This window comes from Aquarana catesbeiana, linkage group LG06 (assembly GCF_042186555.1).
Source record: "Aquarana catesbeiana isolate 2022-GZ linkage group LG06, ASM4218655v1, whole genome shotgun sequence".
In the NCBI taxonomy this organism is placed as follows: Eukaryota; Metazoa; Chordata; class Amphibia; order Anura; family Ranidae; genus Aquarana; species Aquarana catesbeiana.
The window spans coordinates 23,036,172-23,055,098 of NC_133329.1; positions in this window are offsets into that span (position 1 = coordinate 23,036,172).

Genomic DNA, 18,927 nt, shown 5'->3' on the forward strand with positions numbered 1-18,927 from the left:
TATAGATGTCATTTTCTTTCTTTTACTGTTTCGGAGTTTCGTATTTTCGCAAGTTGGTATTTTGCTTATTCGTCATTTTGGTATTTTGTTTCTTTCAGCTATTCGGATGTTCAAATTGATCTGAATGTATGAATAATAACAAATTTGTACGAAAATCTATTCGTTACAAAACGAATCGCACATGTCTAATACTTTCACCTCACTTCCTGTGCCTGGAGACACCAAAAATATACTATAGGAAATATTGTCATAAGGACAAGAGGTCTCAGGCAGTGATAAAAAAAAACCTTTCAGCATACCCCTGATATAAAGTGTTTATGGTCAGCTCTGTCTTGTTTGAAGAGCTTTCCCTTTGATGTTAATATAAATCTACACAACATGAATGCAGATAGTAAGAACAATAAAACAAAAGAGAACCTTCTCCTCTATACCTATACAATAAAAAAGAATACAAAAGAGAACAAAGAAGTTCTTAAAAAATTACATGAAATGTAAACTTTAAAATTTAAATTTAAATGTATTGAATTGTTATTGAATAAAGTTAATACTTTGTGACACTAACTGGATTTACAATGTCATTTCAGAGAATCAGACAAACTTCCCTTCAACAATTCCTGCTAATACCACCACTGAGTCTTCATATCCCAATACAGACCTTACAGCTCTTACCATGGAAAATCCTTCTGCTAATACTCCTACTGCATCAAATGTTACTGTGGGGTCCCTTTCTACAACAGCATTGAGTACAACAACTCCTGCTGATACTGTTTCTATGACTTTGTATCCCACTACAGGTGTTCAGAATGTCAAAACTGACTTTACACCTACAGCATCCGGTAACCCCTCAGCTCTTACCATGGAAACTCCTTCCACTAATGCTGTTACTACATCAGCTCTTACAACAGAGTCTCTTTCTACAACAGCTTTTAGTACGACAGTTCCTGCTGACATTGTTTTTACCACTACAGACATCCAAAGTTATTTAACTGACTCTGAACCTACAGTATTTGATAACCCCACACCTCTTACCATGAAAGTTTCTTACACTAATGCTGTTACCTCATCAGCTCTTACAATGGAACCTCTTTCTACAACAGCTGTCAGTACAACAGATTCTGCTTCTACAACTTTGTATCCCGCTACAGACATCCAAAGTATTATAACTGACTCTACACCTACGGCATCTGATAACCTCCCACCTCTTACAATGGAAACTTCTTCCACTAATGCTGTAACCTCATCAGTTCTTACAATGGAGCCTTTTTCTACAACAGAGATAAGTACATCAGGTCCTGCTGATACTGCTTCTGCAACTTTGTATCCCGCTACGGACATCCCAAATCTTATAACTGACTCTACACCTACGGCATTTGATAACTCCACACCTCTTACAATGGAAACTTCTTCCACTAATGCTGTAACCTCATCAGCTCTTACAATGGAGCCACTTTCTACAACAGATTTACGTACAACAGTTCCTGCTGATACTGCTTCTACAACTTTGTATCCCACTACGGACATCCCAAGTATGATAACTGACTCTGCACCTACAGCATCTGATAACCCCACACCTCTTACCATGAAAGATCTTTCCACTGATGCTGTTATCCCATCAGCTTCTACAATGGAAACTTCTTCCACTAATGCTGTAACCTCATCAGCTCTTACAATGGAACCTCTTTCTACAACAGATTTAAGTACAACAGTCCCTGCTGATACTGCTTCTACAACTTTGTATCCCACTACAGACATCCAAAGTATTATAACTGACTCTGCACCTACGGCATATGATAACCCCACACCTCTTACAATTGAAACTCCTTCCACTGATGCTGTTACCTCATCCGCTCTTACAATGGAACCTCTTTCTACATCATATTTAAGCACAACAGTTCCTGCTGACACTACATCTTTGTATCCCACTACAGACATCACAGATTTGATAACTGACTCTACACCTACGGCATCTGATAACCCCACATCTCTTACAATGGAAACTTCTTCCACTAATGCTGTAACCTCATCAGCTCTTACAATGGAGCCACTTTCTACAACAGATTTAAGTACAACAGTTCCTGCTGACACTGCCTCTACAACTTTGTATCCCACTACAGACATCCAAAGTATTATAACTGAATCTGCACCTACGGCATTTGATAACCCCACACCTCTTACAATGGAAACTCCTTCCACTGATGCTGTTACCTCATCAGTTCTTACAATGGAGCCTCTTTCTACAACAGATTTACGTACAACAGTTCCTGCTGATACTGCTTCTACAACTTTGTATCCCACTACAGACATTCCAAATTTGATAACTGACTCTACACCTATGGCATCTGATAACCCCACATCTTTAACAATGGAAACACCTTCCACTAATGCTGTTACCTCATCAGATCGTACAATGGAGCCACTTTCTACAACAGATTTAAGTACAACAGTTCCTTCTGACACTGCCTCTACAACTTTGTATCCCACTACAGACATCCAAAGTATTATAACTGACTCTACACCTACAGCATCTGATAACCCCACACCTCTTACAATGAAAACTTCTTCCACTAATGCTGTAACCTCATCAGCTCTTACAATGGAGCCACTTTCTACAACAGATTTAAGTACAACAGATCCTGCTGATACTGCTTCTACAACTTTGTATCCCACTACAGACATCCAAAGTATTATAACTGAATCTGCACCTACAGCATCTGATAACCCCACACCTCTTACCATGGAAACTCCTTCCACTGATGCTGTTACCTCATCAGCTCTTACAATGGAGCCTCTTTCTGCAACAGATTTCACAACAGTTCCTGCTGATACTGCTTTAACAACTTTGTATCCCACTACGGACATCCCAAATTTGATAACTTACTCTACACCTACGGCATCGGATAATTTTACAGATCCTACCATAGAAACTCCTTCCACTAATGCTGTTACCTCATCAGATCTTACAATGGAGCCACTTTCTACAACAGATTTAAGTACAACAGTCCCTGCTGATACTGCTTCTGCAACTTTGTATCCCACTACGGACATCACAGATTTTATACCTGACTCTGCACCTACGGCATCTGATAACCCCACACCTCTTACAATGGAAACTCCTTCCACTGATGCTGTTATCTCATCAGCTTTTACAGTGGAACCTCTTTCTACAACAGCTTTAAGTACAACAGATTCCACTGACACTGCCTCTTTTTATCTCACTACAGACATTCAAAGTATTATAACTGATTCTACACCTACGGCATCTGATAACCCCACACCTCTTACAATGGAAACTCCTTTCACTAATGCTGTTACCTCATCAGCTCTTACAATAGAGCCTCTTTCGTCAACAGATTTAAGTACAACAGTCCCTGCTGATACTGCTTCTGCAACTTTGTATCCCACTACGGACATATCAAATTTTATAACTTACTCTGCACCTACGACATCTGATAACCCTACAGCTCCTACCATGGAAACTCCTTCCACTGATGCTGTTACCTCATCAGCTCTTACAATGGAGCCTCTTTCTGCAACAGATTTCACAACAGTTCCTGCTGATACTGCTTTAACAACTTTGTATCCCACTACGGACATATCAGATTTGATAACTGACTCTACACCTACGGCATCTGATAACCCTACAGCTCCTACCATGGAAACTCCTTCCACTAATGCTTTTACCTCATCAGCTCTTACAATGGAGTCTATTTCTACAACAGATTTAAGTACAACAGTTCCTGCTGATACTGCTTCTACAACTTTGTATCCCACTACAGACATCCAAATTATTATAACTGACTCTGCACCTACAGCATCTGATAACCCCACACCTTTTACAATGGAAACTCCTTCCACTGATGCTGTTACCTCATCAGCTTTTACAATGGAACCTCTTTCTACATCAGATTTAAGTACAACAGTTCCTGCTGATACTGCTTCTACAACTTTGTATCCCACTACAGACATCCAAAGTATTATAACTGACTCTACACCTATGGCATCTGATAACCCCACATCTTTAACAATGGAAACACCTTCCACTAATGCTGTTACCTCATCAGCCTTTACAATAGAGTCTCTTTCAACAACAGATTTAAGTACAACAGTTCCTGCTGATACTGTTTCTACAACTTTGTATCCCACTACGGACATTTCAAATTTTATAGCTGACTCTAAACCTACGGCATCTGATAATCCTACAGCTCCTACCATGGAAACTCCTTCCATTAACGTTGTTACCTCATCAGCTCTTACAATGGAGCCACTTTCTACAACAGCTTTAAGTACAACTGTCCTTGCTGATACTGCTTCTACAACTTTGTATCCCACTACGAACATCCCAAATATGATAACTGACTCTACACCTACGGCATCTGATAACCCCACACCTCTTACCATGGAAACTCCTTCCACTGATGCTTTTATCTCATCAGCTTTTACAATGGAACCTCTTTCTACATCAGATTTAAGTATAACAGTCCCTGCTGATACTGCTTCTACAACTTTGTATCCCACTACAGACATCCAAAGTATTATAACTGACTCTACACCTATGGCATCTGATAACCCCACATCTTTAACAATGGAAACTCCTTCCACTAATGCTGTTACCTCATCAGCTTTTACAATGGAACCTCTTTCTACATCAGATTTAAGTACAACAGTTCCTGCTGATACTGCTTCTACAACTTTGTATCCCATTACAGACATCCAAAGTATTATAACTGAATCTGCACCTACGGCATCTGATAACCCCACACCTCTTACAATGGAAACTCCTTCCACTGATGCTGTTACCTCATCAGCTCTTACAATGGAGCCTATTTCTACACCAGATTTACATACAACAGTTCCTGCTGATACTGCTTTAACAACTTTGTATCCCACTACGAACATCCCAAATTTGATAACTGACTTTACACCTACGGCATCTGATAACCCCACACCTCTTACCATGGAAACTCCTTCCACTGATGCTTTTATTTCATCAGCTTTTACAATGGAACCTCTTTCTACATCATATTTAAGTACAACAGTCCCTGCTAACACTGCCTCTACAACTTTGTATCCCACTACAGACATGCAAAGTATTATAACTGAATCTGCACCTACGGCATCTGATAACCCCACACCTCTTACAATGGAAACCCCTTCCACTGATGCTGTTACCTCATCAGCTCTTACAATGGAGCCTCTTTCTACACCAGATTTACGTACAACAGTTCCTGCTGATACTGCTTTAACAACTTTGTATCCCACTACGGACATCCCAGATTTGATAACTGACTCTACACCTACGGCATTGGATAATCTTACAGATCCTACCATAGAAACTCCTTCCACTAATGCTGTTACCTCATCAGATCTTACAATGGAGCCTCTTTCTACAACAGATTTAAGTACAACAGTCCCTGCTGATACTGCTTCTGCAACTTTGTATCCCACTACGGACATCACAGATTTTATACCTGACTCTGCACCTACGGCATCTGATAACCCCACACCTCTTACAATGGAAACTCCTTCCACTGATGCTGTTATCTCATCAGCTTTTACAGTGGAACCTCTTTCTACAACAGCTTTAAGTACAACAGATTCCACTGACACTGCCTCTACAACTTTTTATCCCACTACAGACATTCAAAGTATTATAACTGACTCTACACCTACGGCATCTGATAACCCCACACCTCTTACAATGGAAACTCCTTCCACTGATGCTGTTATCTCATCAGCTCTTACAATGGAGCCTCTTTCTTCAACAGATTTAAATACAACAGTTCCTGCTGATACTGCTTCTACAACTTTGTTTCCCACTACGGACATCACAGATTTTATAACTGACTCTACACCTACGGCATCTGATAACCCCACACCTCTTACAATGGAAACTCCTTCCACTGATGCTGTTATCTCATCAGCTCTTACAATGGAGCCTCTTTCTTCAACAGATTTAAATACAACAGTTCCTGCTGATACTGCTTCTACAACTTTGTTTCCCACTACGGACATCACAGATTTTATAACTGACTCTACACCTATGGCATCTGATAACCCCACACCTTTTACCACTTCCACTAATGCTGTTATCTCATCAGATCAAACAATGGGACCTCTTTCCACTTCAGCAGTAACTCATCTCAGCTGTACAGTAGTGAGAGGTAAGTCTGGTCACAGACCCACATTATTTTTTGTAGACAACTGGCCAAAAAGATGACAGACAACTCAACATTTTTTTTACCATCTCACCAAAGAGCCAATATGATAATGTCATCTCACTTTTTTAGTGGTAATTTATAAGTAACAATTTACTAATGATATTATAACACATTGATTTGTTACATGAGTGTCAGGACAGCCTGGCACCACACCGTACAGAGAGGGTCAACATGTAAAGAGCTCCCACTATTTGGCCAAATGCCACCACCTACATTCGTTAAACAGAAACAACCGGCTACACTCCAATGACACCAGCAGTATCAGAAATTTGTCCTGGACATATCATTTGGGTCTGTAGGCAGTTCCTAGGCTGCAGTATATCCACTGAACTAAAGGTGGCGCTGTGCCATTTCTTCAGGCTGGCAGTAGACCCTTGACGACTAACTTGTCCCCTGCTATAGGCTCCAGGCAGGCATCTCGGGGAGGATGACATATCTTATTGGACACTAAGATCCTGTGAGAGTTGGGTGGCCATCTTGACACATAATTCCTTAAAGTGGTTCTAAAGTCTAAATGTTTGTCATCTTAATGCATTCTTTTAAATAAAAAAAAAAACACTCACTACTTATAAAACCCCCCTAAACACTTACCTGGCTCCATGTCACTGCTCCAGCACTGTCCTCAACTGCAGCACGGCTCTCCTCATTTCCTTCTTTCACAGGTCGGCCCTGCATTGATTATTGACTGTTATGCCACATACACACGGTCGTATTTTTCGTCTACAAAAGTCCAACGGACGCCGATGGACTAAAGCTGGCTGACAATCCGATCGTGTGTGGGCTTCCCCGGACTTTCACCGGACATTCAGCGGACTTTTCTAGCCGCAAATCTGACGGACTTTAGATTTGAAACATGCTTCAAATCTTTACGTCGTAACTACGCCGGACCCAGAAATCCGCTCGTCTGTATGCTAGTCCGACGGACAAAAACCCACGCTAGGGCAGCTATTGGCTACTGGCTATCAACTTCCTTATTTTAGTCCGGTGTACGTCATCACGTACGAATCCGTCTGACTTTTGTGTGATCGTATGTAGGCAAGTCCGTTCGTAAGAAAGTCTACCGCAAGTCCACCAAAAGTCTGCCGCAAGTCCGCCAAAAGTCTGCCGCAAGTCCGCCAAAAGTCCGACAAAAGTCTGACAAAAGTCTGTCGAAAGTCTGTCGGACAGGCTGTCGGACTTTTGTAGCTGAAAAGTCTGACTGTGTGTACGCGGCATAAGTTTGTGGATGGACAGTTGCCTTATTACATTTTCAGAAACTTCTTTAGGGCATGGAATTGGTTGGGTAAGGAAGAGGTTGAAAAATAAATGAGGTCCACTCTGGACCTCTCTTTGGCCCAGCATTTAGTATTTCTCCCACATTTTATGATCCCAACGGGGGTTCTCTATATTAATTTCAAATTTGCCCTATCCTAAGGGCGGCACACTTAACCGAAGCTTGCACAGGGAAATCACCTAATCTTCCCTCCATAAAAAAAAAAATCAATAGATTTGATTCCATTCAGCTCATGGAAAAACTCTACCGCCTTATATATGACTCCTTTCCAATCGGGAGTCTTAGCTAATCTGTAGGCATCTCCTATACGTCTTTCCTTACAACCAGTTAAATCATTGAACTTGTCTGATACACAGGTTCAACATCAGGCACCCAGTAACTTTTTACAAAGACAAATTGGACTGTCACATTAGGGATACCAAATCCATATAATGTTAATGTGTAATAGACCACTAAACAAAGGCAAACTTATAAGGTACCAAATCACAACATCAACCACTTCAGCCCCCGGAAGATTTGGCTGCTCAGTGACCAGGCCATTTTTTGCGACACGGCACTGCGTCGCTTTAACTGACAATTGTGCAGTCGTGCGGCGCTTGTACCCAAACAAAATTAGTTTTGTCCTTTTTTTCCCACAAATAGAGCTTTATTTTGGTGGTATTTGATGCGGTTTTTATTTTTTGCGCTGTAAACAAAAGAAAAGCGACAATTTTGAAAAAAACACAATATCTTTTACTTTTTGCTATAATAAATATCCCAATTTTAAAAAAAAACATATTTTTCCCTCAGTTTAGGCTGATATATATTCTTCTATATAGTTTTGGTAAAAAAAAATTTGCAATAAGTGTATATTGATTGGTTTGGTTTGCGCAAAAGTTATAGCATCTACAAAATAGGGGATACATTTATGGCATTTTTATAATTTTTTTTTTACTAGTAATGGCGGTGATCAGCGATTTTTTTTATCAGGACTGCGATATTGCGGCGAACAGATCAGACACTTTTGACACATTTTTGGGACCATTGAATTATACAGCGATCAGTGCTATAAAAATGCACTGATTACTGTATAAATGTCACTGACAGGGGAGGGGTTAACACTAGGGGGTGATCAAGGGGTTAACTGTGTTCCCTAGGTATGTTCTAACTGTAGGGGGGGTGGGACTGACTAGGATGAAAGAGAGATCGGTGTTCATACTTAGTATGAACACACGATCTGTCTCTTCTCCCCTGACAGAACCGGGATCTGTGTGTTTACACACACAGATCCCGGTTCTCTCTCTGTCACAAGTGATTGCGGGTGCCTGGCGGTCATCGTGCCCGCCGGGCACTGACATCGGCTCTTGCGGTGAGCCGCGGGCACGTGCCGGCGGTGCACGTGTGCCCCCTAGTGGTCAAAAGGCGAACCGACGTAAGGTAATGTTGTTTCGCCCAGGGGAGCCAACCTGCCGCAGTACAACTGCGGTGGCTGGTCGGGAAGGGGTTAATATTTTAAAATTGTTCATTCATATCTCAATACAATAATATATCTTAAAAATGACTCGCTCACAGCATGATTTCATATATTGGGTGGGATGGGGAAGGGAGGTGGGGACAGTAACACATTTTCATTTTTTTTATAATCTAATATATGAAATTACACTTTGATCAAGTTGTTTTTAAGATGCATTATTTTATTATGATCCCAATAAAAAAATGTAATGGTCTTAAAACATAATGATTTTGATACCTTAAAAGTCCACTTTTGTCTAATTTCAAAATACCACCGGGTAACTTTGTATTGAACTCTGTTTACCCACTACTGTTGTGTACTATTATTGCACATGGTAATTCTTTTTTACCTTTTATTTGTGTTGGAAAATTATAAAAAAAAAAAATGTAAATGAAAAATTTGGTGAGGTCCTCCAAGGTGTGAAGTCGACCGTAAGAAATCAGATCTGACCATCCTGGGTCTTCTGAAGACTTATTGTGTTTTAAGAACCAATTAGTGTGTTCCTCTCCCCAGAGGTACCTTTTGCCTATTAATTAAACTGCCCAGACAAAAAAAAAATTTCTCTTTTTGTCTTCTTTTGTAATTATAGATCTCTGTACAGAAAAAAAGTTTGAATAGTTTTATTGTCTTTCATGTGTCTTAGATTCTAAATCCAAATACTAGAATGCAAAGCCCACTATATCACCTATAAATGTATGTATATAACATGTATTATTTATTGAAATGTTTTGTTTTTTTATTGTATTTATTGAAATTTGTTGAATGTGATCTCTAGAAATCAGTTTCACACAAATGATTTGTGTTGCAGACGGGACCCCCTTTACTGTGTTAGCAGACAAATACATAAACTCCTTAGGTTTTCCACTCTACTTGGAAAAAGTTCTGAATCTCTTATCATCAAGATTTCCCTGCGTTACCCGACAATATGCCTCAGTAACACTAGCCAATGAAGGTAAATATAAGCTCACTTCTTATTTGTTTCCCTTTTAATTTGTGATTAGAGGTTTTGTTCTTGAAGGCCAGCAATGGAAAATGTCTCTCAAAGGGGTACTTCCATATTTTATTTGTTGTTGGGTTTGGACTCTTCCAGAATCTTTTCTGCAGGTTTCTTCAAGCCTGGCACATAATTTATGATCAATGTGGTATCACCAATATGGTATCAAGAATTTCCTTGTATTGAATACTATATGGTAAATAGCAATCTATTCACCCAAAATACCTGCCATATACCTGATTGGCAAGATCTTCACTCTGACCCTGTTTCCCCACTAACTCATAGTTTATCAACTGATAAACAATCATTTTTTAGTAAAGCCTACATAATGTCTGTGAGAAATATAATGAACACATTTCTACTTTCCAAAAATCTGATTTCTACTTAGACACAAATGAAACCATCACTACTGAGAAGGACTATTTCCTGCAAAGCTTAAAGGAAAACTACTGGGACTCTCAGACAGACGTCCAGATGCTTCCTTGCAATCAGTCTCTTCTCCATGGACTAAAAAGAGCTCTAGAGATTTCCCCCGCTGAGTCTGTCATTGTCGTATTCACTTCTGGTTCCGTAAAGGATTACAATGACACTCAGCTCCTGTCGGAGATTTACACATTGCTGGAGGAAAAGAAACCACAAGTAAGAACCATTCATGTAAAGTCATACATCATCTATGTATCTCTGACCAATAGATAATAATAATAATATCTTTCTTCAGGTTTACTTTCTGCTGCATGTATGTAGAATGCATAACTATACAAGTTACGTAACATCATTTAATGTCTATATTTCCCTTACCCCTAGACAATTATAGCATTTCTCTCTTCAGGTTTATGTCATGCTGTATACTGGAAATTGTTCAGTGAGTGTTTTAGAAGAAGAAATATTCAATAACATTTCATCTCTTAGTTTTGGAGAATTCCTCACTGTGAATGATTATAATATTTATCAGGTAAGACGTTGTAATTTTCTATTTATAACAGTCTGCGCTATTGATGATGAAGATAAATTTAGACAAACAACTGTATATTTAATTCACAAAGATGTTTCTTTCTTGTTTGGTTTTTACTTTCTTGATAAGTCATCTCGCAGTTATCATCAGGCTGAGGCTGCAGTATTTTATGAAGTCATACCCTGAGCAGTAATCTATGTGAATTCATTTTCATATTGATTTGATCATAACAGACAACAAACTTTTGCAGTGTCACAACAGTTCTGACCAGCTCAGTCATTTTTTTTTCTTAAAGAGCTGGATGCACAAAATATACAGTAACTGGAAAAATTGGGTTTTTGACCCAAACTTTTGACACTAGCCTTTGACTCTGATTATGGCCTTTGACCCTAACCCTGGCAATAACCTATTTCAATCCCTGATCTAGCCGTTTTTTCTTAATTATCATTATTATTCTCCATGACAGTGCTAGTCTACCCATGTCCTTTTTAACAACAGGTTGCAAGCAGCCCTTGAAAAGGCCAGACAAAAATATAAAATTCAGCTCTCATTCACTTTAAAGGGGTTCTATGCTATGATTAGGGTTTGTGGATTTTAGGCTGGGTCCAGAAAACTGAACCCAGGCTAGTTCACTCATCACTAGGCAGTCAGAATAATGTTCCTTACAATGGTGGTAAGGGTAAAGAATGCCCATTCATATTAATGGGTATAGTATTATATCAGTGGATATCATGGGTATGATGTCCATTACATTGATAGATGGAGGGAAGAATGCTCCCATTAAAGATAGCTAAAATGTTCTATGGTGTCAGTGGTTATCAACTTGAGATATTAGTGATGAGATTCCACTGGTCTCATGCCATTTGCTCTGCCCAGTGGTGTTGGTTCTAAGTAGACATCATCAGGTAGGTAGAAGATCGGTCCACTATTGCTCACTGCTAAAGGAACCCCACAGAAACCTCAGGAGAAGCTTTGGTTAAAAAAGGCTACTCTAGACACTAGCCTACAAATGCCATTATGGAAAATACAGCTCCATTATGGTTTTGCATTTCCCCCCTTATCTGGAGTCATTGGTATTGGTAGCTCTTGAAATTTTGAGTTTGGATGGATGAACGGATGGATGGATCACCATGTCTCTGTGAGAGAATGCAGCAGGACAAAGTGTGTTTTTGAAAAAAAAAAATTGTATAATACATTTTGTCTGTTTATTTTAGATACTAACACAATGAATATATGTCTCCTTTGCAGTTGGTGAACTCACTAGAATTACTTTTATCTAAACCTCTAAATTCATCTGTGAACATTCTAGACATAAAATTAAATGTCACCGATCAATACATCCAAGAGTTTAATATCACAACTTCCTTATCATACTTATTGATCACAAGAGATGATAAATTCACTCTTAATATAACCGATCCAAATGGTAAGAATTTTATTATAGAATGAAAGTACAAGAATATCTAAATAATCTACATATTTATCCATTCCTCATCAATGTGACAAGATGTACGCCTCCCAGCACTAAAATGCAAGAAATAGGAGCTCCTGAAGAAACATTCCGGAGAAAGCTCCCTGGTAATCAGAAGAATCTACCTAGGTTAATTTTTAGTGAGAAATTCTGACTGCCATATGCTGTACACATAAATGTGAGACCACAGTCACTAGATCCAGCCAGTCCACCCAAATTGGACGATGGCCTCATGACATGTTTTTGTCTACTTGAGGAGAGAAATCTATTATATTATTATTAGTTGTTATTAAAAACCTATAAATTTTATTTCTTGTTTTTTCTTTTGGTGCATATATCTTTGTTATATGGGTTCCGTGCCATTTTGACCACTAAAATAGTTCATAAAGCCAACTTAGTTGCAAGCATGCAAGTTTATCATGATTTCCAGTAGAGGGTAATATTTGAATTAAAAATCAGATCATTACAGAATGTAGCAGGACTGCTGGAGATATATGACTGAGAGCTGTAACTCTCCCTTCTTTATACTATCTGCTAGTACCAGAGCAGAAACTCTTTGGTAGCCACACATGTACAGATAAGGGTCTCTTTTTGACCAATATTTTAATTGGAAATTCAGTCAATTTCAGTGATTTTTAATTTGTGATGTCCAATTCTGTATATTTCAGTTGTGAATATAGGATATGTTGAAAATGGACATCCACATCATTGATGTTCATCATTCTCACATTTGATTTTTTTTTCTGTAACTGCTCTTCTGTTAAAAAAAAGAGAGGAGGAAAAAAAATAAAAAAAATAGAAATGATATATATATATATATATATATATATATATATATATATATATATATATATATATATATATATATATATATATATATATATATATATATATATATATATATATATATATATATTATATTTAAAAAATGTTCATCTTCTCTATCATGTCTATTTTGGATTATTCTACTGTTTTCATTGCATGTATGTATAAAAACTAATATTTACATTATCTTTTTAGAAAACACAATTACATTGGAGGAAAATCTCTATATTAAACATAATTATTCCAACCTTTACAATTATGCCTTTATAAGTTCCTATTTGTTAAAAAGTCCAGCTGTGGGATCCTGGACTTTAAAGGCGCGGGGGAATGGATTGCTTATTGTTCAACTATTAGGGTTTACTGGTAAGTTATATCATATGCAGGCAGTAGAGTGCAGCAGAGCTTTATAATAGCAAGCTCGAACCTGCATCAAATGTAGAATTGTGATTTGCAATAGATAGTTGTATTAGAACAAAGACTAATTTTCTTACTCTCGTATCTTTTGCAGGGCTGAACACATCAGGTAAGTCTGACTGACAAAACTATTCATTAGGATTACTATTATGCTATATGATTATTTTATTTTTATATATATATATCTATATAGATCTATATAGATCTATATAGATATATATCTATATAGATCTATATAGATATATATATATAGATATATATATATATATATATATATAGCTATAGATATATATATATATAGCTATAGCTATATATATATATATATATATATATAGCTATAGCTATATATATATATATATATATATATATATATCTATATATATCTTTCTTGTTTAAATAGTTTATTAAAGAACAACAATAATAAAAAAGGAGAACAAGTACAAATTGTTACAAAGGCAATACACTACGTGTAGTAAAAAATTGCACTCAGAGGGAATGTGTTCATAGGGTAGCTTATAATTTCTATTAGACTTGGTATGGAAATTGATTGTACAATAGCAAATGGACATCAAAAGAGCTGGGGATCTAAGCAATGACTTCTCTGTGTGGCAGTTACATAAACCCCTATTCTGACCCTTTTGGCATCTATTGTTCGACCAGTGTGGTTCCTCCAATGGCAGCAAAGATACTGGGGAGGTTTGGTTCACTGGAGTGATTCTACAGTCATAGACCTTCATAATAGACACAACACCTGAGAGGCCAAAGGGATTGGCAGGGAGAGTAACTGAGAGAAAGTATGGGTTGTGGAGAATGTAGGGCACCTATCTGCTAATGCACATGGTCCCAGAGGTCTGTTACTATAGCCCACCTATGAGATTTAAAAAAAAAATAGATTTGTCAACCCAAAGGTTTACCTTTGACACAGGCAATTAGACCACAAATTGTGGCTTCAGCTATGTGACTCAAATAATTAGCAACTGTGATGCCTAGGTAAGTGTTAAGTGGTTAGCCCTTTCACCTGGCAGCACTAGGGTCATTGGTTCAAATCCCAAGCACGGTGCTACCTACTTGGAGTTGCATGTTCTCCCTGTACCTGCGTGGATTTCCTCCCACACTCTATAGACTGTGGTAGGTTCTTTTACTTTGATCTAAATTGGCACTAGAATGTGTATGTATGAATTTGAGTTAGGGACCTTATACTGTAAGCTCCTTGAGGGCAGGGTCTGATGTGAATGTACAATATATACATAAAGTGCTGTGTAAATTTTCAGCGGTATATAAATACCTGTATGAAATAAATTCATGTAAGAAATAAATACAATCTGAGACTTCATGGCACCAAGGTGGCTGGATTTTGTAAATTAGACAAACTTTTACATTACTGACATTTAGCTTAACTGAGGACACCACTTGAATGAGAAGTGAACTGAAGGAACTTCAACATAGCAGAACAAAAAAAGTTCAGCTGAATGAGACCTATAGGTGAACAAGTATGTTGTGCTTAAATGAAATAAACAGTAAATAAATTATATAAACAAGTGAGTCCAAGAGTCACAAACGTGACACAATAGTGAAAGTTTGAATGTTGTGTCACCAACTTCCTCCACCTTGTGCGACCACCACCAAAAAAATAGGATGTGCCCTTACCAAAGTGTGTTGACCACCTATTACGGGGGGTCAACATAGGCTTGTATGTCTGGAAAACACATCTGTAAAGAGGTCCACTCAACAGAAACTTCAAGCCACCATCAGGGAAGACATCAGGTTTCTTTTACTCCAAACTTGACATCAGGTCATATACCCTAAATGAGAGACAAATGCCACAATAGTGTAAAACGTTTTTTTGTTTGGAGAATTGACCTCTCAAACCACTGTGTCCAGTACATGCTGTTTTAATCGTCTTTTCATGTAAGTGCATTACCTTCATTAAATCCTGGTAAAAAAGGTTTTACACTATTGTTGCGTTTGTCTCTCATTTGGGGTATATGACCTGATGTCACAGTTGGAGTAAAAGAAACCCGATGTCTTCCCCGGTGGTGGCTTGAAGTTTCTGTTGAGTGGACCTCTTTACAGACGTGGAGTTTTCCAGACATACAAGCCTATGTAGACCCTCCGTAATAGGTGGTCAACGCTCTTTGGTAAGGGGACATTCTATTTTTTGGGTGGTGGTTGCACAAGGTGGAGGAAGTTGGTGACAAAACATTCAAACTTTCACTATTGTGTCCCATTTGTGACTCTTGGACTCACTTGTTTATATCATTTATTTACTGTTTATTTCATTTAAGCGCAACATACTTGTTCACCTATTTCATTTTTGTGATAATATCTCACTCGATTGTTGCAGCTGCAATTTTTGTTTTTGTTTATCATAAGCGCAGTTTATTTTCGATTTTTTTAACACTGAATGAGACCTATACCATAAGCCAGATTACATAGAAACTTTCAAAAACACAAGGCTCAATTCATAAAGCTTCAAAGCAAGGATAAGGATCTTTATGTTTGCCACACGATTGTAATTTTCATATCTCATTGGACTCAGTCATTAATAACTGTGTTTTTTTTTTAAAAGAACCCTTATCCAGTTGTGTTAAGCCTTTAACCCACCATACAGTTCAGTTCACAATACTACAATAATTTCTCAGCTATTTTTCATAATTGTATTATATATTATATTTTGTTTTAGGAAACTGCTCTGACTCTGATTGTCCCCTGAATGCAACGTGTGGAGAGTTTGGTGGGGACCAGCAGTGCACATGTAAAGTTGGATTTGCCGGAGACGGGTCATATTGTGATGACGTTAATGAATGCCAGGATCGTTACACCAACAACTGTGATTTTTATAGTGGTGGTTCCTGTGTGAACACTTTTGGATCTTACACCTGTAATTGTAACCCTGGATTTCAATATAATGAAGAATTTGGCTGTGTTGACATTGATGAGTGTGCAGACAGCTCTCTGAATGACTGCCTTCCATTAGCTGTGTGTACCAATGGATACGGGACTTACACTTGTACTTGTCCTTCCAGATATTATGAGAATGAATCATCTTCCTGTACTGACCCTTGCTCCAACCACTCCATACTTAATGACACTTGGCGCAGCACTTCTAACATTCATTATCCTGAAATCTATAACACTATGGATTGGGTTCATTGTGACATTGGCATGTATGGCTGGTATCGGTTTAAAGGCGAATATAACTTGCAAATCCCTGAGTACTGTGTGCCAATTTATAGATGTGGAGCTCATGCTCCTATGTGGTTGGAAGGCTCCCACCCAACAATTGAAAATGGCATTGTCAATCGTACAGCTTGTGCCAACTGGGGTGGGTGCTGTACATGGTCAAGGCCCATTTCAGTGAAAATGTGTCCAGAAGGCTTTTATGTGTACAAAATTCAAAGTACACCAAACTGCTACTACGCCTATTGCACAGGTAAGCAACCATCCAACCTAATGTCCGATACAAACTACCTTATTCATAAAAATTTATTATCTGTTCCCATATCTGTAACAATGTGTTCAAAACTGTCAGGATTTAATTATACACAAATTATTCAAATGTTAGTTATTTATGACTTCATTCTGTTTGAATGGTGCAAAACCAGTGCAAATCAAGATATAATAACTGAGAAATATGTTGTAATGTTGTAATGCCGTTCCTATTGGGTCGTCTTATATTCATTTTTTTATGTTTTATTAGCCATATTAATGTGAACACTGATGATTCCAATAAAAACAAGCACATTTTTAATGAATAGAGAAACACATTTTAAGAGTCTATAAGGCTGCACACCTTAGAAAAATTTGCAAAAAATGGGATAATTCCCCCGGGGGGGGGGGTTTTAGCAGCAAAGTATTTCAATCAAAAGAATTGGATTTTGAGAAAATCTTTTATTTGTACAAAATTAAAATCAATTATAGAATGAAATTTAAAATATGAGCTCTGGTTACAGATATACACAGACATGTTTCATTAACATTGACGAATATCACATTTGACGATACATTACAAATTGCCATCCTCATAAAAAATAGACGTGTTTCGACCTAATCCATCCTAGTCTTCTTCGGGGGGGATTTAAATTCTAGGAAGATATGTCAAAATAATCATAAAATCAATACTGCATAATCAACATGCAATTTTACATATACTCTATTATAATAAGGTTCATAATTACCGCTCAAAGATTGGAACTGTGTTCTATAACCTGAATTTATTTAAAAGAGATTTTAGTGATCCAACAGCCTCTGTATGCTGTTCCCACCTCCTCATTATGAAATCCAGTATGAAATCCAGCCCCAGAGGGCTTACAAGGAGCCACACTCTTAGGACCTCCATGGGGCGAAGGAATGTGTGGCACCTGTGAGGCATTTTATATAACCCCATTTGATCATAAATTAAGAAACCATGCACAAAGAATATTCTTATCATCCAATGCAGCACAACTGAACAATCCCGGGCCAGTTAGTCCCCGTTCATGTTTCGATAATCTCAGTAGATAGTATATATATATAATCGTATCCTAGCTAATTTTTAATGGGTAAGTTCCCTTTTTCTAGAATAAAAATGATAAATTCACATATTTTTGCATTAAAAAATGTGCATTTATTTATTTATTTTTTCCTGCAAGGAGCCTGGAAAGGTTGTAATGTAAGGCTTCTGCAAACATAATGACTGTCTGTTAGAAAGCCGCAGGTGCCCTCACAGTCCATTTAGAACTACAAGCCAATAGCCATGTTGACTGATGGTTCTTGTAGTTCTTTCATTGACAAGAAACTGTCAATCAATGACACGCTGTGTGGGTAAAGCCCTATGCAGCCAGGCTTCTCTCAAAAAATGATAGTGGGTGAAAAGATGCCCCACCTGCTGTTGGATCAGCTGAACTGGCAGCAGGAGCTGAAGCATGTTACATGTTCCACCCTAAATTTGGGTGGAACATGTAACATGTTCCAAAGGATGAACTTAGCCTTTAAGCCAAATTTTTTTTTTTTTTTTTAGAAGAGAGGCCGCACCAGCCTAGTGTAATATCTGTAAAACCATATATTCAAAAGAATGTAAATAAATCTACCCACAGATGTCCAGACTGACAAAGCCTATTAGAGTAATAGAAACAGTTTGTCCGTTCTGCTTGATCCTGGGATTGGAAGGTCCTCATCAAAGATCCAAATGGCTTACATGTTTTGAGTGCCATGCCCACTTCCTCAGAGCCAAAACTCAAAAAAAAAACAAAAAACCACATAAGCCATTTGGATCTTTGATGAGGTCCTCCCAAGCCCTGGAGCAAGCA